General features: G+C 37.7%; 1 protein-coding gene and 1 pseudogene across 2 annotated transcripts in view; one reads left to right on the top strand and one right to left on the bottom strand.

The window, feature by feature from the left end:
* RAI2 (retinoic acid induced 2) overlaps positions 1-23,343 on the bottom strand; it is a 387,183-nt gene that overhangs the window by 350,994 nt on the left and 12,846 nt on the right. The window lies entirely within an intron of this gene.
* Positions 7,779-21,551, top strand: LOC112919048 (peptidyl-prolyl cis-trans isomerase FKBP3 pseudogene; annotated as a pseudogene).

The raw sequence follows: 23,343 nt of genomic DNA on the forward strand, positions 1-23,343 counted from the left end.
GAAAATGAAAGAGCAGCACCAGAACTGCAGACACATACATATATCTATACACACACATAATGAAATGTGAGTCACAGGAATTGGACCCCCTTTACCATATCCCATAGGTCTGGTCCCCCAGAGAGCTGTCACCTCTGATTTAAACATGCACAGATCCCTTTACCTAGCCCTAAGAAATGTCATGCCAAAGTCATACCAGTGGGGCAACCCTTTTAACTCTGAGAAGCTCAGAGAATAGGCAGTCCTAATATTGTCCAGCACCGCTGATGTCCAGATTAAAGGCCATCTGCTCCCTCTTTAATCAGGACCAATCATGTTAGGAATACTCCCTTCAACTTACTCCTTCCTCTGAATGAGACTGACCATAAATAAGAGCCCTGTCACAATGCCCAAGAGTGTCCCAGTTCTATTATGATTGCCACCATTAGAGATAACACTTCCACGTACCAGACTCATCTCAGCTTCTTACCCGGGAAGACTTCTGCACAGCACAAGGGCTGGGTTCTATGATGTAAGTTAGTGTGACCTCTTCTAGCCAAGTTCCATATCAGGAGTTTCCTACCATATGGCCTCCTGCCTGGACTCTCAGTCTCTAAATCCAAAGCATTTCATGACTTTTTCCAATACTATAACTATTAGACAAGATTTTTAAATTAAAATTATTTTATTATCTAACTTTTTTGAGCACCTAAAATATGCCAGTACCAGTCACAAAGCACTGTGCAAAACGTTTTACACACAGTAGCCCATTCAGTCCTCAGAACAACTCCATAGGAAAGGTAGGTGAATTAGCCTCGTGTCACAGCAGGGGAAACAGGGTGTGACACAGGCTTTCCAACTCCTAAGCCTGTATGCTTTACCACAGTATTATTCTGGCATTATTTCAAACTTCATACAATAGTGTTTTAGTTCTGGAAAGGACCAGAGAGATTAACTAAAATCCAACCACCTTCTGAGGTGCTGTTCCTTGGTAATTTAAGGCATGGTCTTGGCAGCCAGATAGGCCTCAGTAGGAGTTACAGATCTGCTACTTAACAATCTGTGTGATCATAGACAAGCCTCAATCTCCCCATCTGTAAAATGGGGGGTAATAATAGGTACCTCCTGATGATAGGGTTGCTGTGAGGGAAAAATGAGATCCTGTATGATAAGCACTTAGCCCATTGCTTAGCAAGTATCTATTAAATACTAGCTAACACTTACATAGTACTAGCTACATTCCAGGTACTCTTCTAAGTGCTTGTCACACATTGAATTAATTTTAATCCACACAACATGAAATAGCTATTATAATACCTACTTTACAGATGGATCAACTGAGGCACATGTTGGCCACCAAACCACAGATCCAAGAAGCTCAGAGAACACCAAGCAGGATAAATGCCCAAAAAATCTCCCACTACACCTTAGCATACTGCAGAAAATCAAAGATAAAGAAAAAAATCTCAAAAGAAACCAGTAGAGAAACAAGGATAAGAATTATATCTGACTTCTCATAGACCATGCAAGCAAGAAGAGAGTGGAATATATAAAGTATGAAGAGAAAAACACCCACCAACCTAAAACTCTATCATTTGAAATTATCCTTCAAAAGTGAAAGAGAGAGAGAAAAAAAAGTGAAAGAGAAATAAAGTTTTTCTAAGACAAAAATGAAGGGAACTTGTTGCCAGTAGGCCCCCCTTGCAAGAAATGTTAAAAGAAGCACTTCCAGTTATAGAATGAGTAATTCATAGAAATAAAATTCACAACATAGGGAATATAGTCAATGATATTGTAATACTGATATACTGAGAGAGATAGTAGCTATACTTGTGGTGAACACAGCATACTATGTAAATTTGTTGTACACTTGAAACTAGTATAATGCTGGGTGTCAACTACACTAAAAAAAAAAGTTCCTCAGAGAGAAGGAAAATCATATAGATCAGAAACTTAGACCTACATAAAGAAAGAACATCAAAAAATAAATGAGAAGGTAAAATAAAAAGTTTTATTTTTCTTATTCTTAATTGCTCTGATTATTTGTTCAAAAAAGTAATGGCAACAGTGTATGCAATTATGTATGCTTATGTGCTTATATTTATGCTTAATTATGTGTATTATAAGTGAAATGGATGACAGTAATGATTCAAGAGATGAAAGGGAGGAATTGGGATTCTTTTGTTATTATAAGGTACCTGCACTATCTATGAAGTGGTTTATTGTTAAGTAGACTTAGGGGCGCCTGGCTGGCTCAGTCAGTGGAGTGTCTGACTTGATTTCAAGGTTGTGAGTTCAAGCCCCATGTTGGGTATAGAGACTAGTTAAAAATAAAACCTTTAAAAATAAAATTAAATTAAAAAATAAAGTGGGCATAGATTCACTGTACTTGTATACTGCAAGTTCTAGAGCAGCCACTCTAAAAGTAAATTAAGAAGTATAGTAGATAAACTAAAAATTGAGACAAAATAAAATCACATAAAATACTCTGTTAAAACTTCTTTTCTTCCACAAAAGGCAGAAAATGTGTAGAAGACAAAAATAAGAACAAAAATAAAGAGGACAACAGAGTAACAAATATTGTAGATAGCAATCCAACTATATCAATAATCATTTTAAACATCAATGGTCTAAATACATCAATTAAAAGACAGAGATTGGGGCGCCTGGGTGGCTCAGTGGTTAAGGGTCTGCCTTTGACTCAGGTCATGATCCTGGGGTCCTGGGATCGAGTCCCACATCCTGCTCCCTATGGGGAACCTGCCTCTCCCTCTGCCTATGTCTCTGCCAACAAGATTCAATTATATGTCATGTACAAGAAACTCACTTTAAAAATAACACAGGGACACCTGGGTGGCTCAGTCAGTTAAGCATCCAACTCTTGATTTTGGCTCAGGTCACAATCTCAGGGTCATGGGATAGTACCCCACATCAGGCTCTGTGCTGGGCATGAAGCCTGCTTAAGATTCTCTCTCTCTCTCTTGCCCACTGCGCCTCCCCCAACCACTCACACACATGGTCCCTCTCTCTTTCAAAAATAAATAAATACATACATACATATTAAATATTAATAATAATGGATTGATATATTAATGGATATTAATATATTGATATAATTTAAAGTATTAAATACATTTATATTTATGTAAATTACATATAGACAAAATATAAAGGAATGGAGAAAGATATACATGCTAACAGTACTCGAAAGAAAGCAGGAGTAGCTGTATTAATTTGAGACAAAGCAGACTTTAGAGCAAGGAAAGTTATCAGAGATAAAGAGGGGCATTACATAATGATTAAAAGGTCAGTACTCTAAGAAGACAATGTGTATGCACCTAACATGTGCATCAAAACATGTGAGGCAAAACAGATAAAATCTCAAGGAAAAATAGATAAATCCACTATTGTAGGTGGAGACTTCAACATCCCTCTATCAGAAACAGATACAGCAGGCAGAAAATCAGTAAAGATAGGTGAACTCAACAACACCATCAGTCAACTGGATTTCATTGACATCTATAGATGACTTTATTCAACAATAGCAGAGTACAAATTCTTCTCTAGCTCACATGCAACGTTCTCTAAGATAGACCACTTTCTGTGCCATAAAATACACCTTGATAAATTTAAAATATATCTTAGCTTAAAAGAATAGAAAGCATATAATGTGTACTCTCAGACCACAATGGAAATAAAGTAGAAATCAATAACAGGAAGATAGCTGGAAAATACCAAAATACTTGGAGATTAACAATACACTTCTAATTAACACATAGGTCAAAGAAGAAACCCAGAGAAATTTAAAAATATTTTGAATTAAATAAAAGTGAAAATACAACTTATCAAAGTTTGTGGAACACAGTGAACACAGTGCTTTGAGGGTTATTTAGAGCATTGAATGCATATATTGCAAAAGCAGAAAGATCTAAAATCAATAATCTAATCTCCTACCTTAGAAAACTAGAGAAAAAAATCAAATTAAATCCAAAGTAAGTAAAAGAAATAACAAAAATTCAAGTAGAAATCGATGAAACTGAGATCAATAGAGAAAATCAACAAAATCAAAAGCTGTTTCTTTGAAAAGATCAATAAAATCGATAAGCTTCTAGCCAGGCTAAGAAAAAAAGAGAGTAAATACAAAATACTAGTATAGAAATAAAAGAGACATCACTCAAAGGACATTTAAAGATCTCATAGACATTAAAAAGAAGATAATGAAATATTATGAACAACTCTATACTCTATACTCTATGCCAGGATCTGATAACCTAGATGAAACAAACCAATCCCTTAAAAGATAAAATCTGCTAAAACCCACACTCAATAAACTATTTTAAAAATAGCTAAAAATACTCTTAATGTATGATTGGTCCTCGGTATTTATCCAAATGAATTAGAAACTTATATCCACACAAAAACCTGCACATGGATGTTTGTGGCAGCTTTATTAATAACTGCCAGAACTTGAAGCAATCAAAATGTCCTTCAAAAGGTAAATGGATAAACTGTAGTATGATCAGACAATAGAATCTAATTATTCAGTGCTAAAGGAACCATGAAAAGACATGGAGGAAACTTAATGCATATTACTAAGTGAAAGAAGCCAATCTGAAAAGGCTACATACCATATGATTCCAAATATACAACATTCTGGAAAAGGCAAAATTATGGAGACATCAAAAACATCAGTGGTTGCCAGGGGTTGGCAGGGAAACAGGGATAAATAGAGCAAAGGGAAGTTTTAGGGCAGTGAAACTATCCTGTATGACACTATAATGGTAGATACATATCATTATACGTTTGTCCAAACCCACAGACTGTACAATATCAAAAGTGAACCCCTAATGTAAACTGTGGCCTTTGGGTGATTATGATATGTTGATAAAGTTTTAGTGATTGTAACAAATGTCCCAGTCTGGTGGGGAATATTGTTAGTGGAGCAGGCTGAGCATGTGCACGTATGGGCCCAGGGGGTAAATGGGAACCCTGTACTTCCGCTCAATTTTGCCGTGAACCTAAAACTTCCCTAAAAAATAAAGTTCATTAATTTTTTAAAAAGTAAAATGGTACATTATGCAACCAGTAATAGAGTTCAAGCTTCAGCTAGATGTTAAAAAAAAAAAAGTAGCTGAGGTACAGACTGTTATAGGTAATAGCAGCAGAGCCAGAATTTGAACCGTGGCAACCTTTCTCTGGAATGTGTATACTTGCCCACTATACCACCTCGCCTCTCAATTGTTTGTTACTATTACTTTGCAAATAGGAAAATTGAGGCTCAGAGGGATCAACCACTTTCTAGAGTCCTAGATTCAGTGAGAAACAGTCTAAAATTCTGGGTTTCCTGAACCCCTGAATCTCAGTCCTCCATCCACTCTCTCATATTGCCTCTACATTTCCCCATCTCCCCCCCGACCACCACCACCACACATACACATAATATCTGGAAAGATCCATGTGTATTGTCCTAGAACTGCGGGAAACTTTTGTTCCAAGCACATTTCAATACCCGAATCCCTTTTGAAAGCAAAACGGTCTCCTAAATTTCAACCGGCTTTTACCATCAAACTGTGAAGAGGATATCTGCCAATGCAAGTCATCAGTGAAGGGCCAATCTGCTTCAGGACTCCAGCACTTTTAGCATGCCTAGTTTGGGCACCAATTTGCATGGATACATGAGATACATAGCATGAGTAGAACACAGAGCAGAAAAATATTCAAGTACATATATAGCTGGGAAAGGGCTGGTAGACGCAGATTTTAAAAAAGAAAAAGATACCCACTAAGAGGCACTAAAAAAGAGCAGGAGACTGTTTTTTGTTTTTTCTCTTAAAGCTTGTCCAGCTGAAAGAGATCTGCTTTGGTATAATTCCCTGACCTTTTTTTTCCCTGATAAGAGATAGATAGCCAAGATACCCAGATGTGAAGGACAGTCTACTGTAGAAGGCTCTTATTTGATTAGACATTGCTTTCATTTTATAGCAATTCATATTTCCAAGGGCATCTCCTTCTTTGCTTCATTTTACATCCCAACTTCTATTTCTTTCCACAAAACTCAAAGCTCTATATTTTCAAGTTAATACCACAGTGCACCAGAATGCATGATTATGTGCAGTCTAATTTCCTTTAGGTCATGCTCGCATTCAGTTATTTTATACATATTGAGAATAGAGCTATCTTTGCTTTGAATTTTTAAGCTGTGAGTTCCGTCTGCTCTAAGATAAATTAGACATAATTCCTGAAGCTTAGTGTGCTCTGGTGAACTACCCTAAGGCCCTAGAGTTTCAAACAAATGTATTTCTTTTTCTCCTTTCAGAAAACTAAGCTGGGACTCAGAGTATGTCCCTTGCTATTGTGATTTCTTATTATTTTCTTTCATCCTTACACGAAAACTTGCAGTTCAGTATGATCCAGTGCCTTGGTCACAATTGGCTGAGTGATGTTTGTTTAAATAATAGCCCTTCCCAGATGGCTGATATTAGCTTTAGGTCAAAACATCATGTAACCAGAGTGACCAGCATTTAGAAATCATTGGCATGTTGCTGGGTGTATAGGCATAAAGCAATTCTAACAGACTCTGTGATTCATAGCAAACCCGAGAAGGAGAAGCTGAAGGAGGCAATTTTGGGAGCTTTGTTTACTTGGGGAATTAGTGGTAAGAGGAGTTTCTCACTGCTGAGGATGAAGGGCCCTAGAAAAATGACAAGGGAGCTATGTGCGTGTGTGAGTTTGGGTATGTCCATAATTAGATGTCATGCACAATAATCATAATAGATATCTCATTTACAATACCCAGTCCAGGGAAGGCTGTCAAAGAGGAAAGAATGTACCACCTGTTATCAAACCTATGGTAGGTTTTATTGTCTGGGAGGTTAGAAGCATTTTCAGGAGCCTGGCAAAAAATTAGGCTTGAACACAAAACGGTACTTCCCCTTAATTCCATCCTAGTATATACTTCCACCAAGGCATTCAAATTATGGAATGTCAAAGGTTCATTTACAATCTCTATTTTTGCCCCATATCAGAAAATATAATACTCCATTAAATATACTTATATTGGTATATACTGTGACCAACTATAAGGAGTCCTACCAAAGACAGAACATCTTTTTTTCACTCCTAAAATTAACATTCAAAGGTACGCAAGCCAAGCAATAATGATTCCCTTCCTGTATATCCATTATACATTGATTTACAGTTTTTTAAAATTTATTCTTGAGAGAGAGAGAGAAAGAGAGGCAGAAACACAGGCAGAGGGAGAAGCAGGCTCCATGCAGGGAGCCTGACGCGGGACTCGATCCTGGGTCTCCAGGATCACACCCGAGCTGAAGGCAGCACTAAACCGCTGAGCTACCCAGGCTGCCCATGATTTACAGTTTTTAACACATTTTCACACAGGTAATCTCCTCTGACCTTTACAATAACTCTATGGAGAAAAAAGAGCAAATATTATTTGCATCATTTTACCATTGAAGAAACCAAAACCTAGAGAGTAAGGCCAGTTATTTACCAAACTGTGTCCCTTTTCCTTTTTAGCATACATTAAGACTACATTTTCCAAGATCCTTTACAATTAGGTGTGAATTTTTGGTGGGTCCTGTCCAACAGAAGGTAGGTAGAAGTTATTTGTACCACTTTAAGGCCTAACCCATAAAACCCTCTAAAATATAAGCTCCTCCCCATTCTTATTTTTAACACCAGTTTAGTAAATATTTATTGAGTATTAGCAAGACCAGGCAACAGAAGCTGGAGAACAAAATGTCAGGGAGTAAGTAGAGAGAGAATGTCACTCCAAGGTGATGGCGAACAGCTCCTATGAAAAGCTGGGAGAGAACTGGGTGCAAGAGAACAGATTGCCCAAAACAGGCTGCAGCAGGAGCCCACTGAAGAAGAACCAAAGGGCTAGAACACTGAATGGTCTTGACTGTCCCCTAAAGAATTGGACAGTGGTCCCAGTAAGAATTATAGATTGGCACAGGGAGAGCACACACCCCATTTTTTTCCTTGATGACCAGCTGAATGAAGATAACTCCCAAACTTACAGAATAGCAAGGCTATAATATGGAAGAAGTCTGTGACACCACTTGAGAGAAAAGTTGTCCAAGAAAGCCAGTCAACCAGGAAAATATATTAGATTGTTGTATGAGTGAGAAAGCAGCTTACATTGTTTTAAGTGACTGCAATTTGGGGGTTGTTTGTTGCAGCAGTTACCTTACATTCATACAGAGAAGTTAAATGATTTGCTCAATGTTATATAATTAATTTGTTTAAAAAAACAGTCTAGAACTGTGTTCTTCTAGTGCCTTGCTTAATATTCACTTGTTTAACTAACTCCAATCATATGTAAGGCACCTTGCTGTACCCTGTTGCTAATCCAGTAATTGCAGGATTTAAAAGTATGACAAGGGGCACCTGGGTGCCTCAGATGGTTAAGCATCTACCTTTAGCTTAGGTCATGATCTCTCAGGGTTCTGGGATTGAGCCCCACATTGGGCTCCCTGCTCAGTGGGGAGTCCGCCTCTCCCCTCTGCTTGTGCTCTCCCTCTCTCTTCTCTCAAATGAATAAATAAAATCTTAAGAAAAGTATGACAAATAAGTCACATGTAGGCTCTTTGTATCTCTCAACTCTCTGACGGTGTTTTCTGTTTCTTCCATGTGTTCTTCTAGTAGTTACTTTCTCACAGATCTCAGCAACAACCAAATGTAGTGACAGATACCAGGCTTTACTAACCTAAGAGGACCCATATTTGAAAATTATCTCTCCTGAGTCCCTTTCTTTCCTGATAGTACAACCAAAAGTTAATAAAACATATATTCTCTCCTACTGAGATAACCTCAAATAGACTTCCTTTAGAAGGACACTGATAAATGAAGCTGCCAGTACATGCAGATAAAATGCAGTGACTGAAGTCCCCCTAGGCAAGGGTCACAGACAGATTGTGTCAAGGGGTTAGAGGCCAGAGGGCAAGTGTCAAGGCAAGCTGAGGTAGTGAATCCTTTAGGTAAGAGACATTAGTGAGATGAAGATTCCATCGGCTTGGAGAGAGGTGCAAGCAGTTTTTCAGGACCTTGGAGAGCTCCCAGGGAGCTACAGGGCTCTGAGAATGTTGATTCTCAGACCCAATCGCGTACTTTGCCCATTCTTCAGAACTCTCTAGCTGATAACAGGGGTCTTGTCTTTTCTGTGAAAGTCTTCATGTGTATAGAATGAGAGATTTATTCTCATTCTTTCTGAGTTCAAGGCCTGTGTCCAGTAGATAAGTTGGAACTGCTTCATCTAGCCTTCCTGAAAACCACATGATACGCTCACACCCATGGAAAACTAGAAAAGTGCATTCTCAGGAGACTTCGGCCTCTCTATGTTTTAGAAACTCTCTTCTGGGTTAGTCTGGTGCTTAGGTGTGCCTGGGCTCTAAACATTTCATCCAACCAAAACCATATTACTATATGAACTACATCAGAGCCCTAGAATCTCAAAGGATGATTATCAAAATTATGGGCCCCTTTCTTCTTGAAGGCATGTTCTCAAGCTTCTTAATACATAGTCTATGAAAAAAATCTATAGAAAAATTAATTTAAGAAAACTTGGATTAAAATATTTAATATTTACAGTGCTTTCATATATATTTTCTCTCTATAAAATACAATGTGGTGAACATCTTCAGGCATAAAAGTTTTATTTCCTCTCTTGGGATTTTTTTTTTCCCTTTGGCGATATGTTCCCTGAAGTAGAATTCCTAAGTTAAAGGATTTAAACAATGCTATCAATTGACAGGTATGGACAAATTCAAATTGGATTGTGTAATTTTACTTTCAGCAGCAGCATATAAAAGTATCAGTTTTGGGGTGCGTGAGTGGCACAGTCGGTTAAGCATCTGACTCTTGGTTTTGACTGAGGTCGTGATCTCAGGGTCATGAGATCAAGCCCTATGTTGGGTTCCACGCTTGGCATGGCTTGAGATTCCCCCTGTCCCTCTGCCCCTCCTGCTCATGCTCTCTCTCTTATGCTCTAAAATAAATAAATCTAAAAAAAAAAAAATATATATATATATATATATATATATATATATATATATATATATATATATACACACACACACACATACCAGTTTCACTAGTATCTGATTAGTAATTTGATTTGTATTCTTTGGTGTCTGTACCTAGAACTCCTTTGATAGAGGGCCTGTGTCTGGCCTATTGTAGATGCTCAATAAGTATTTAAGATTGAAGTGAAAGGTTCAACACTTTCCCATTTATCTGTTTACTTAGCACAATTCCTCATTTGGAATTGCCTTATCTTTTTCTTCTTTGTATTGTGATATTAACGTTTTCTTTTTAATTTGCCTAAGATATTAAGCCTCTGTTTCCCATATTTGTTAGGAAGTATTTTCTCTGTTTTTAAAATTTTTTATATATAAAGTTTTAAGTTTTTATGTAGTCATAGTCGTCACTTGGAACATTTATCACTTCAAAGCTTATAAACTTTATAGAGAACCCCACAGACCTCATAAAATTCAGTGTTTTTATGAATTAAATTTTTTATATATATTTTATTCGACCACCATTATGGGATGAGGTGTGGGTCTAAAATGATTTTTTCTCTAAATTAGTAACAAATATACCAATATAATTTATAGTTGAAGCTTCTTTTTCCACAGTGTCTTTTGACTTTTACCAATGGCTCTTGACTAGACATGTGGGTTGAAATGACTTTGCTCTCAAAGGGATTATAATCTTGTTGTCAAAGGTCAGATTCTGTTTACTTCATTTATATGTTCAAATATAACAATCTAGTAGTCTTAAAGTGTTTCAAAGTGGGAACTGAAAATTTACTTATACAATTCAGATGCACAGTATAAATATAGTTTCTCTATTTCCTAAAAACCTGATATATTACTCTTCACAAATTCTTATGGCACATATTTCTGACCCCTGAGCACTTCTCAAAGCTAGGTGATGGGAATAGAACTGGTCTTAGAGAAAATGTATCCTTGTATTCTCTAGTGCTATGCCCCAACTAGTCTTGAGGTCAGGGTCCACAGCTGATGAACTTGTTTGTTTCTCTCTTGGGTTTTTTTTTTTTTTTTTGGCTCAGTCACTATTCTAGGAGAGTACTGGCTCTCTCCCTGTAGCTACTTCAATCTCATCTCTAGAAATCCCCAATTCCTTGTCACAACTTCCTTCTCTTCCATGGAAATAGAGTTCACCCTTTATTCTCTGCTCCAGGGTCACAGTTTCCTTTGGTGGCCAGCCTCGTGGCAGGCTTCCAGGCTCCAACACAGGATCCATACTACATGAGAACTAAGGTTGACTCAGATGTGTTAACCAAGTCCTCACTGAAGAGGACACTATTGGTGTTCCACAGTGATCCCCTTTACCAATCAATTCAACAATCCTTCCAGATGTTGTGTGTTGGTTGCTAATAGCTTACAAATGTCCCTTTCTTTAAAGAATGTCATCCAGCTGAGTAGGGGCCCCTTTTACCCAGGAAGCTATGCTCACCCCCACCTTTGAGGCACAGCCCACAGCTAAGAACTAAATGCTACATTAGGGTATGGAATTCTGGACCCCTTGCCTCAAGGGGAAACAACTCTATGGTACAATTCATACTATAGAATTCCCTATGAATTCTGGGAAATGAACAGGGAGTAGTGGAAGGGGAAGAGGGCAGGGGGATGGGGTGACTGGATGGTGGGTACTGAGGGGGGCACTTGATGGGATGAGCACTGGGTGTTATACTATATGTTGGCAAATCAAACTCCAATTTAAAAATTTACAAAAAAGGGGATCCCTGGGTGGCGCAGAGGTTTAGCGCCTGCCTTTGGCCCAGGGCGCGATCCTGGAGACCCGGGATCGAGTCCCACCTTGGGCTCCCGGTGCATGGAGCCTGCTTCTCTCTCTGCCTATGTCTCTGCGCCTCTGTGTGTGTGTGTGTGTGTGTGTGTGTGTGTGTGTGTGTGTGACTATCATAAATAAATAAAAATTAAAAAAAATAAAGGCTTTGCCCCTATGGCAAAATTAAAAAAAAAATTTACAAAAAAAAAAGAACTCCCTATGGGATCAGGCTACAGCTAAGAATATGCTTGGCACCTTCTCCTGCCCTGTCCCACTTTCTTCACTCCTGAGAGCATTCCTCCAATGAACAGCACGCACCAGAATCAAAATACTAGTTTTCTGTTGTGTGAATTGAAAACATCTCCCCTTACTCTGTGGTTTATCTTTTCACTCTTTGTATTGTTTTTTGATGAACAGAGGTCCCTTTTTCCTTTTTTTTTTTTTTTGAGGTCCCTTTTTCTTATAGTTAGGGTATCTTTTGCATCTTGTTTATGCAATTCTTTCCTACTCACTACTCACTAGTTGGATGAAAATCTTTTCCTATATTATTTTCTAGAAGCTTTTTCTTTTTCCTTTCACATTTAGGCTTTTAATACACCTGGAATATATTTGGGGGTAGAGTGTGAGGCAGAGGTTTAATTTAAGTATAGCCACTCATCTCAGTACTATTTATACTAAGGATTGACATTTTTCCTCTGTTCTCAGTACAACATATGTCAAATACTGAACTTACGCATGGATATGTTTCTGGGTTCTTCATTCTATTCCACTAGTCTATTTTAATATCTCTGAAAAAATATATATATATACTGTCTTGATTACTAAAGCTTTATAATACTCTTCTTATCCAGTGGATAAAGTCTTCCTCTTTATTTTTCTACTCTAAAAGGGTAATGGCCACCCTTAGCTTTTTGTATTTCTATATGAATTTTAAAATCAGTTTGTCAAGTTCCACCAAAACACATTTATTGGAATTGCACTGAATTTAGAATTAAATTTGGGAAGAATTGGCATCTTTTTTGCTCATATTTACTATGGCATATCTTCCCTTTTGTATATTTCTTTAATGTCTCAGAATAAGGTTTTATCATTTTTTCTGTAGATGTCTTACACATCTTTTATTAGATTCATTCCTCAGTATTTTATATTAATTTCATTTTCTGTTTGTTGCTGGTATGGAGAAATACATTGGATTTTTGGATATTGAGCTTTTAAATCCGGACACTGGGCTAAATTCTCTTATTACTTCCAATAGTTTATCTGCCAAACCATTCAGATTTTCTATGAATATAATTATATCATATGCAAATAATGGCAGTTTTTTGTTTCTTTCTAATTCTTATGCTTTTTTGTTGTTTTGTGCACTGGCCAGAACACTGAAAGAATAGCAGTGATTATTAGGGGCACCTTGTCTTGTTCCTGACCTCCAGGGAAAATTTTTCAACATTTTATCATTTAGTATATTTGCAGTAGGCTTTTTAAAAAGATTTTATTTATTTATTCATGAGAGACAGAGAGAGACAGAGAGAGAGAGAGAGAGAGAGAGGCAGAGACACAGGCAGAGGGAGAAGCAGGCTTCCCACAAGGAGCCAGATGTGGGACTCAATCCCAGATCCCAGGATCATGCCCTGAGCCAAAGGCAGATGCTCAACTGCTGAGCCATCCAGGCGTCCCTGCAGTAGGCTTTTTAGAGATTAAGAATATTCTCTTCTGAGGACTTCCAGGGAAGACGGCAGAGTAGGAGGATCCTAGGCTCACCTCGTCCCACAAATACACCTAGATAACACCCATATCAGTGAAAATAACACAGAAAACAGCCTAAAGACTGGCAGAGCAGACTCTCCACAGCTAAATGTAGAATAGAGGCCATATCTATGGGTTAGAAGAGGGTAGGAAGGGCAGAGACATGGTCAGGAAACAAGCGGACCTGTAGGACTGTCCATGGGAAGGAGGGGTGCTGCAGGTAGAGACGAAAGAGGAACAGACCCCACCCCAGGCACCCCAGGCATGGGGGACAAGCACTGGGAAGACAAATCCCCATAACATTTGGCTTTGAAAACTAGAGGCTTACCTGCATGAGTTCTTATAATCAGTGGGACTTAACAAACGGAACTTTAAAAATCAGTGGGCTTAGACCTTGGAGAGCCAAAGGGTGACAGGAAACTGAGTATCTACCCTTAAAGAGACAACACAACAAACAGCCCCACAGAGACACAGTATAGAAGCAACAGTTTCAAAAATGCCTGAGAGATACAGGATGGGGATTTATTTACTAATCTTAGAGTGTGCTGGAGGGGCAGGGATCTTTTAGAAACTTCTCCAGGAACAAAAGAGCTTCTGGGCACCATTTCCCTTCCCCACCCCCCAGCCTAGATACACAGACATCTCTGGGATCAAGCAGAGTGTGAACACTCTCCACCTAGCTTTTTAATAGTGCACCTACCCCTGCACTCTTCTACAGACCCACTCCCTCCAACCCAGCCATGGCAGGAGTTTTCCAAAGCTGTTACAAGCCCTCTCCCAGAACAAACTAGTCCAGACCTTGCTAACACCACATATCCCACTCCTGTGTTTTCCTGCAGACCCTCCCCCTCCAACATCACCCCAACAGGAGTCCATCCAAAGTGGTACCACAAGCAGCAGTGTGCAAATAGCCCTGACAGTGGTTAGCACCATCCCAAAGTGACTCCTGCCCTAGGGAAAGAGGAGAAGAAAGCCCACACAACAGTTCAACTGAGGCCCTAGCAGTGGGCTACGGACAGACATCTGGTCTGACAATAGGCACCATCCACCAATGAAAGCTTTTCAGAGAACAACACAGGGAAAGCACCCTGCAGTTCACTGCTACTGCAGCTCTAGCAAACACCTGGTCTGACTCAACTCAAGCCAAAGGTGGCCCCAGACTGGTCCACTAACAACACCATGACCAAACCCTGCCCATAACAGGCAAAGAAAGCCATTGCAGATGACTAGACTGAAGGCAAATGCGGCTCATCCATAACAGTAGGGCACATGCAACACACATAGATATCTCTGAAGCACCAGGTTCTGATGAACAAGGTACATTGCACTGCAGGGCACTACAGTACTTCTTCCTCATAAGGCTACTACTTTCAAGAGCAGGAGATGTAGCTGACTTTCATAACACAGAGAAACAGACACAGAGAGTTAAACAAAATGGGGAGACAGGGAAATATGTCCTGAATGAAAGAACAGGACAAGATCATAGCAAGAGAGCTAAGTGAAACAGAGATGAGTATGCCTGATAGAGAATTTAAAGTAACTGTCATAATTGTCACTGGACTTAAGAAAAGAATGGAGGATCTCAGTGAGACCGTCAACAAAGACATATAAAACATAAAAAAGAACCAACAAGAGATAAAGAACTCAATAACTGAAATTAAAAATACACTAAAGAGAATAAATAACAGACTAGAGGAAGTAGAAGAAAGGATCAGATCAGTGACCTGTAGGACAGAGTAATAGAAAGCAATCAAGTTGAACAGGAGAGAGAAAAAAGAAGAACAAAAAATGAAAATGGACTACAGGAACTCAGTGACACCATCAAGTGTAGTAACACTGACATAGGGAATCCCAGAGGAAGAGAGAAGGGAGGGGGAACAGAAAAATGTATCTGAAGAAATAATAGCTGAAAACTTCCCAAACCTGGAGAAGGAAACAGAAATCAAGATCCAGGAGGCACAGAGAGGTCCCAAAAAAATCAACCTAAGGAGGTCCACACCAAGACACACAGTAATTAAAATGGCAAAAAGTAGTGATAGAGAATTTAAAGGCAGCAAGAAAAAAAGAAAACCATTATGTACAAGAGATACTCCATAAGCTATTGGCTGATTTTTCAGCAGACACTTTGCAGGCCAGAAGAAAGTGGCACGATATATTCAAAATGTTGAAAAAAATCTGCAGCCAAGAATACTGTATCCAGCAAAGGCATCATTCAGAATAGAAGGAGAGATAAAGAATTTACTAGGGAAACAAAAGTTAAAGGAGTTCTAAACACTAAACGAGCCCTATGAGAAATATTAAAGGGGACTCTTTGAGTAGAAAGGAAAGACCATAAGCAGAAGTAAGAAAAATAAGAGACACAAAAGCAGTAAAATTAAGTATATGCATAAAAATCATCAAGGTATTCATAAAATACCAAGATGTGAAGTACCACACAATATACCTAAAAAGTAGGGGAGGAGTAAAAATGTAGTGCTTTTGGAATGGGAACTTAAGCAACCATCAACTTAATATAAAATGCTATGTGCAGAAAATGTTATACATAAACCTATTGGTCACTATATATAAATCAGGAACTCATAATAGATAAGTATAAAATAAAAAGGAATGCAAGCCTATCACTAAAGAAAGCAGCAAGTTATAAGAGAGCAAGAAAAGAAAGGAACAGAGAAAAGCTACAAAAACAACCATAAAACAAGTAAGTGGCAATAAGTACATACTTACCAATAGTTACTTTGAGTGTAAATGGGCTAAATGCATCAATCAAAAGACAAAGGGTGACAGAATGGATAAAAAAAGCAAGACCCATCTATATGCTGCATCCAAGTATTCATTTCACACGTAAAGACACATGCAGATTAAAAGTGAAGGGATGGAAAAAGCATTTATTATGCAAATAGAAGTGAAAGAAAGCCAGAGTAGTAATATCAGACAAAATAGACTTTGAAATAAAGACTGTAACAAGAGACAGGGATACTATATAATCATAAAGGGAACAATTCAACAAGGAGATAAAACAATTATAAATATTTATGCACCCAACATGGGAGCATCCAAATACATAATGCAACTAATAACAAACATAAAGGCAGTAATCAATAGTAGTAAAAAATGGTAGGAGATTTTAACACCTCACTCACATCAACAGATAGATCATCCAAACAGAAAATTAACATGGAAACAGTGGCTTTGAAAGACACATTGGACCAGAAGGATCTAATAGATAATATTCAAAACATTCTACTCTTAAACAGCAGAATACATTTCATTTCAAGTGCATATGGAATACTCTCCAGAACTGACTACATGTTAAGCCACAAAACCAGTCTCAACAAATTCAAAAAGATTGAAGTCAAATCATGCATCTTTTCCAACCATAATACTATGAAAGTAGAAATCAATCACAAGAAAAAATCTGGAAAGAATACACATACATGGAGGCTAAATAACATGCGATTAAACAGTGATTGGGTCAATCAAGAAGTCAAAGAGGAAATTAAAAAATACATGGAGACAAATAACAATACAACAGCCCAAAATCTTTGGGATGCATAAAATGCTGTTCTAAGAGGGAAGTTCATAGCAATATAAACATGTCTCACAAAGCAAGAAAATTCCCAAATCATAACTTTATACCTAAAGGAGCTAGAAAAAGAAGAAAACCCAAAACTAGTAGAAAGAAATAATAATGATTAGAGTAGAAATAAATATAACAGAAACCAAAAAATAGAACAGATCAATGAAACTAGGAGCTGTTTCTTTGAAAAGATAAACAAAAGTCATAAACCTCTAGTCAGACTCATCAAAAGAGAGAGAGGACTCAAAAAAACAAAATCAGAAATGAAGAAAAAAGAAATAACAACTGACACCACAGAAATATAATTATGATAGAATATTATGGAAAATTATATGCCAACAAATTGGACAACCCAGAAGAAATGGATAAATTCCTAAAAGCCTACAATCTACTAAAACTGAATCAAAAAGAAATAGAATATTGAACAGACTGATTACCAGCAATGAAATGAATCAGTAATCAAAAAATCCCCAACATACTATGCTGAGTGAAATAAGTCAATCGGAGAAGGACAATAATCACATGGTTTCACTCATACGTGGAATATAAGAAATAGTGAAAGGGATTATAAGGGAAAGGAGGGGAACTGAGCGGGGAAAATAAGAAAGGAAGACAAACCACGAGAGATTCCTAACTCTGGGAAACAAAGGGTTGCAAAAGGGGAGGTGGGTGGGGGATGGGGTGACAGGCACTAAGGTGGGCACTTGATGGGATGAGACTGGGTTTTATACTATATGATGGCAAATTGAATTCAAACTTTTAAAAAAAATTCCCAACACACAAAAGTCCAGGACTAGATGGCTTCATATGAATTCTACCAAACATTCAAGAAAGAGTTAATACCTATTCCTCTCAAACTATTCCAAAAAATAGAAGAGGAAGGAAAACTCAAATTCATTCTATGAGGCCACCATTATCCTGATACCAAAACCAGATAAAGACACCACAAAAAAAGAGAACTATAGGCCAATATCTCTGATGGACATAGATGCCAAAATTCTGAACAAAACATTACCAAACCAAATCCAACAATATATTAAAGAATCATTCGCCATGATCAAGTAGGACTTATTCTTGGGATGCACGGGTTGCAAATCAATCAACATGATACATCATATCAATAAGAGAAAGGATAAGAACCATATGATCATTTCAATAGATGCAGAAAAAGCATTTGACAAAATACAACATCCATTCCATGACAAAAAATTCTCAACAAAATAGGTTTAGATGGAACATATCTTAATATAATAAAGGCCACATATGAAGAACCCACAGTTAACATCATCCTCAATGGTGAAAAACTGTTTTTCCCTTAAGGTCAGGAACAAGACAAGGATGTCCATTCTCACCACTTCTACACAACACAGTACTGGAAGTCCTAGCCTCAGCAATCAGAGAACAAAAAGAAGTAAAAGGCATCCAAATTGATAAGGAAGAAGTAAAACTTCCATTATTTACAGAGGACATGATATCATGTATAGAAAATCTGGAGTGCCTGGTTGGCTCAGTTGGTTGAGCATCCAACTCTTGATTTCAGCTCAGATCATGATATCAGGGTTGTGAGATCAGGCCACACATCAGGCTCCACACTGGGCCGGAGCCTGCTTGGGATTCTTCCCTCCCTCTTCTTCTGCCTCTCCCCCCTACAAAAAAAAAAAAAAAACAAACAAACTGAAAAACTCCACAAAAAAACTACTAGAACTGATAAATGAATTCAGTAAGTTTGCAGAATACACAATCAATATACAGAAATTCACTGTATTTGTATTCACTAATAATGAAGTAGCAGAAACAGAAATTAAGAAAACAATCCCATTTAGAATTGCACAAAAAATAATTAAATACTTAGGAATAAACCTAACCAAGGAAGTAAAAGACCTATACCCTGAAAACTATAAAACACTGATGAAAGAAATTGAAGAGGACACAAAGAAATGGAAAGACATGCCATGTTCATAGATCAGAAGAACAAATACTGTTAAAATGTCTATAGTACCCAAAGTAATATACACATTTAATGTAATCCCTATTCAAATACCAACAGTATTTTTCACAGAGCTAGAACAAACAATCCTAAATTTAGTATGGAACCACAAAACACTCCAAATAGCCAAAGCAACCTTGAAGAAGAAAAACAAAGCTAGAGGTATCACAACGTCTCACACTTCAAGATATATTATAAAGCTCTGATGATCAAAACAGTATGGTACTAGCACAAATATAGACACATAGATCAGTAGAACAGAATATAAAACCCAGAAATAAGCTCATAATTATACAGGCAAATAATCTTCGGCAAAGAAGAAAAGAATATACAATGGGAAAAAGACAGTCTCTTCAACAAATGGTGTTGGGAAAACTGGACAGTGACATGCAAAAGAATGACACTGGGCCACTTTCTTATACAAAAATAAATTCAAAATGGATTAAAGATCTAAATGTGAAACCTGAAACCATAAAAATCCTAGAAGAGAGCACAGGCAGTAATTTCTCTGGTATTGGCCATAGTAACATTTTTCAAGATAGGTCTCTGGAGGCAAGGAAAACAAAAGCCAAAATAAACTATGGGGACTACATCAAAATAAAAAGCTTCTGCACAGTAGAGGAAACAATCAGCAAAACTAAAAGGCAACCTAGGGAATGGGAGAAGACATTTGCAAATGACATATATGATAAGGGGTTAGCATTGAAAATATATAAAGAACTTATACAATTCAATGCCCAAAAATAAGTAATCCAATTTAAGAACGGGCAGAACAGGACGCCTGGGGCGCTCAGTGGTTGAGCATCTGCCTTTGGCTCAGGGTGTGATCCTGGGGTCCTGGGATTGAGTCCCACATCGGGCTCCCTGCAAGGACCCTGCTTCTTCCTCTGCCTATGTCTCTGCCTCTCTCTGTCTCTCATGAATAAATAAATAAAATCTTTTTTAAAAAATTGGCAGAAGACATGAGGAGACCTTTCTCCAAAGAAGACATCCAGATGGCCAATGGGCACATGAAAAGATGCTCAACATCACTTATTATCAGGGAAATATATATCAAAACCACAATGAGATATCATCTCACACCTGTTAGAATGGTTAGTATTAAAAACACCAAAAATAACAAATGCTGGTGGGAATGTGGAGAAAAAGGAACCCTCCTCCACCACTGGTGGAAATGCAAACTGGTGCAGTCACTGTGGAAGACAGTACAGAGGTTCCTTAAAAAAAAGTAAAAATAGCATTACCATAGGATCCAGTAATTCCACTACTATTTGCCCAAAAAATACAAAAACACAAATTTGAAAAGATATACGCACCCCTGCTTATTGCAGCATTACTTACAATAGCCAAATTATGGAAGAAACTCAAATGTCCATCAATAGATGACAGGTGTTAAGACATGGCAGTGGTGTGAAGATATATATAGATATATATGTACGGAATGGAATATTACCGAGCCATAAAAAAGAATGAAATCTTGCCATTTGCAACAATATGGATAAATCTAGAGTATAATACTAAGTGAAATAAGTCAGTCAGAGAAAGACAAACACATAATTTCACTCATATGTGGAATTTAAGAAACAAAGAAAAAAAGAAATAAAAATCACTCTGAAATACAGAGAATAATCTAGTCGTAACCAGAAGAGAAGTGGGGGAGATGGGTGAAATAGGTGAAGGGATTAAGAGTACACTTATCATGATGAGCACCGAGTTGAATCATGAGTGGGGGAAGATGGCAGCAGCCATCACACAGTGGATCTATCTAGACTGTGTAGAAGCAAGCAGTTCCCAAGAAGGACATAATCAAGCTTTTACAGAACCACAGTTCAGACTTGTTTCTTGCAGAACATAAGTTATTAAGAAACATTGAAAATGTGGTCAAAACAGCTAACAAAGACCATTTGGTTACATCCTATAATTATTTTTCTGAAAGTAAACATTTCGAGGGTACTGAAAGTATAAGTACAGTGTCTGGGCAGGTGAAAAATGTGAAGTTTAATGAAGACAAACCCAAAGAAACCAAGCCTGAAGAGACTCTGGATGAGGGTCCACCAAAATATATAAATTGTGCTCTTAAAGAAGGAGATAAAATCAACTTTCCCAAAAAGGGAGATGTTGTTCAATGCTGGTATACAGGAACACTACAGGATGGGACTGATTTTGATACTAATATTCAAATGAATTCAAAGAAGAAAAATGTCACACCCTTAAGTTTTAAAGTTGGAAAAGGCAAAGTTATCAGAGGATGGGATGAAGCATTCTTGACTATGAGTAAAGAGAAAAGGCTCGACAGAGATTGAACCAGAATGGGTTCATGGAAAGAAAGGACAGCCTGATGCCCAAATTCCACCAAATGCAAAATTCAGTTTTCAAGTGGAATTAGTGGATATTGATCCAAAAAGCAATGCTTCAGATATAAAGACATAAGCAAGAATAAAACATGGCCTTGAAGAATCTAATGTAACTAATTAAAGCTGTTTACCATCGTAAGGGAAGAGTCAACTTGAAAATTCAAGAAGCCAAATATTGTTTACTCAATCCCTAACTTTTAAGGTATGTAATCCAGTATAATTCCCTAAGGTTTGAAATATATTACTACAACTGTGTAAAATAATGGTTAAGGAGAACTGACTTTCCTTTTACCTCATGTTGTAAACTAAAAGGCTCAATAAAAATGTGTCCAGTGTCAAAAAAAAAAAAAAAGAATTGTTGAGTCACTATATTGTATACCTGAAACTGAATATAACACTACATGTTAATTATACTGGATTTAAAATTTAAAGGAAAGAATATTCTCTTCTCCTACTTTGCTAAGAGTTTTTATCATGAAAAGATGTTTAATATTGCCACATGAACTTTCTCTATTGAAATAATCACATGATTTCCCTCCTTATTCTGATAATGTGATGAATTAAACTGATTTTTAAATTTTAACCCAACTTTGCATTCCTGGGTGAAGCTGCATTTGGTCATGATATGTCATGCCCTATGAACATTCTTTTGATGCACTAGGCACACATTTCTTTAAGCAATATATAAAGGACTGGAAATGCAGGGTCATAAAGTATGGAAGTTGGTTTTAAGGAAAAAGTAAGGCTTTAGGTGTACTGAGTCAAGGCTTCAGGAGGAACTCTAGGGGTAAAGGTCCAGCAGGCAATTAAAAATGTGGGAGTGGAGTTTGGGTAGAAGCCAGAGGTGTGGATTTGTGAGTCACCAACATAAAGCTTATATTTGAAACCACTGGGATGGAATGCTCTGTGTGAGGGAGGATCAGGGAAGAGAGAAGAGGACTTCAGATCAACACTTGAGCAACACCTGTAGCTAGGAGACAGGATGACAAAGAGCCAGGAGAGAGAGGCATGACTTCAAATGGGTGGGATAAAAACAAACAATATCAAGTTTTCAACAGTATGGAGAAAAAAAGGGTAAGGAGCCCTTAGTTTGGGTGATCAAGAGCCCTCGATACTATTCTCTCCCTTGCTGTATCTACTGGATGCTCTCCTGTTTACTTTTCATCTCTATGAAGTTCTTTGGTTACTTCTGGAGTCATGCCAATTTGCAGGACTGTTATCACCCTGGCAGCTGTGAAGAACATTCTCTACCATCCCACAGAAATACTCAGGACAGAGTACTTAATGAGCACTTACTAATTATAGGCCTATCAGTCAAAATTATGACCTCCAAAATAGCAGGCTTTCCAAAGTAGCTGAAGGTGCATGTGTCACAGGACAAAGCAGTCACACAAATGGAGAAAGAAGTTCTCTTCAAAAAAACTATTAACTTCACAGAATTGGGTAGCTGAGATTTCACGACTTGATATACTAAACTTTCCCTCATGCTAGCTCTCGCAACTTCCCATCATATTATTTAAGGCACCTTTCCAAAGGCTACCAGGAAAAAATCCTGAGAAAAGATAAAGGAGAAGAGGAGGACAGGTCAGCTGAGTTCTGTGGATAGAAATATTAGAGAAAGTTTGGGAAGACTTCAGTAGTTTGCCCCTATGCTCTGTGTGAGCAAAAAGTAAAGCAACATATGTCATTAGGTTCACAGCAACATCCCTCAATATGCAGTGAATGTTGTTCCACAAAATAAGGATTTATCATGTGTTTATTCCAAGCAAAAGAAAGAAATTAACCTTGCAGTAAATATCTTATCAGCAACATAAAATATTAAAAGGCAATGGAAAGTGAGAGCAGGGGTGCCTGGGTGGCTCAGTAGG

Source organism: Vulpes vulpes, chromosome X (assembly GCF_048418805.1).
Source record: "Vulpes vulpes isolate BD-2025 chromosome X, VulVul3, whole genome shotgun sequence".
NCBI classification, from domain to species: Eukaryota; Metazoa; Chordata; class Mammalia; order Carnivora; family Canidae; genus Vulpes; species Vulpes vulpes.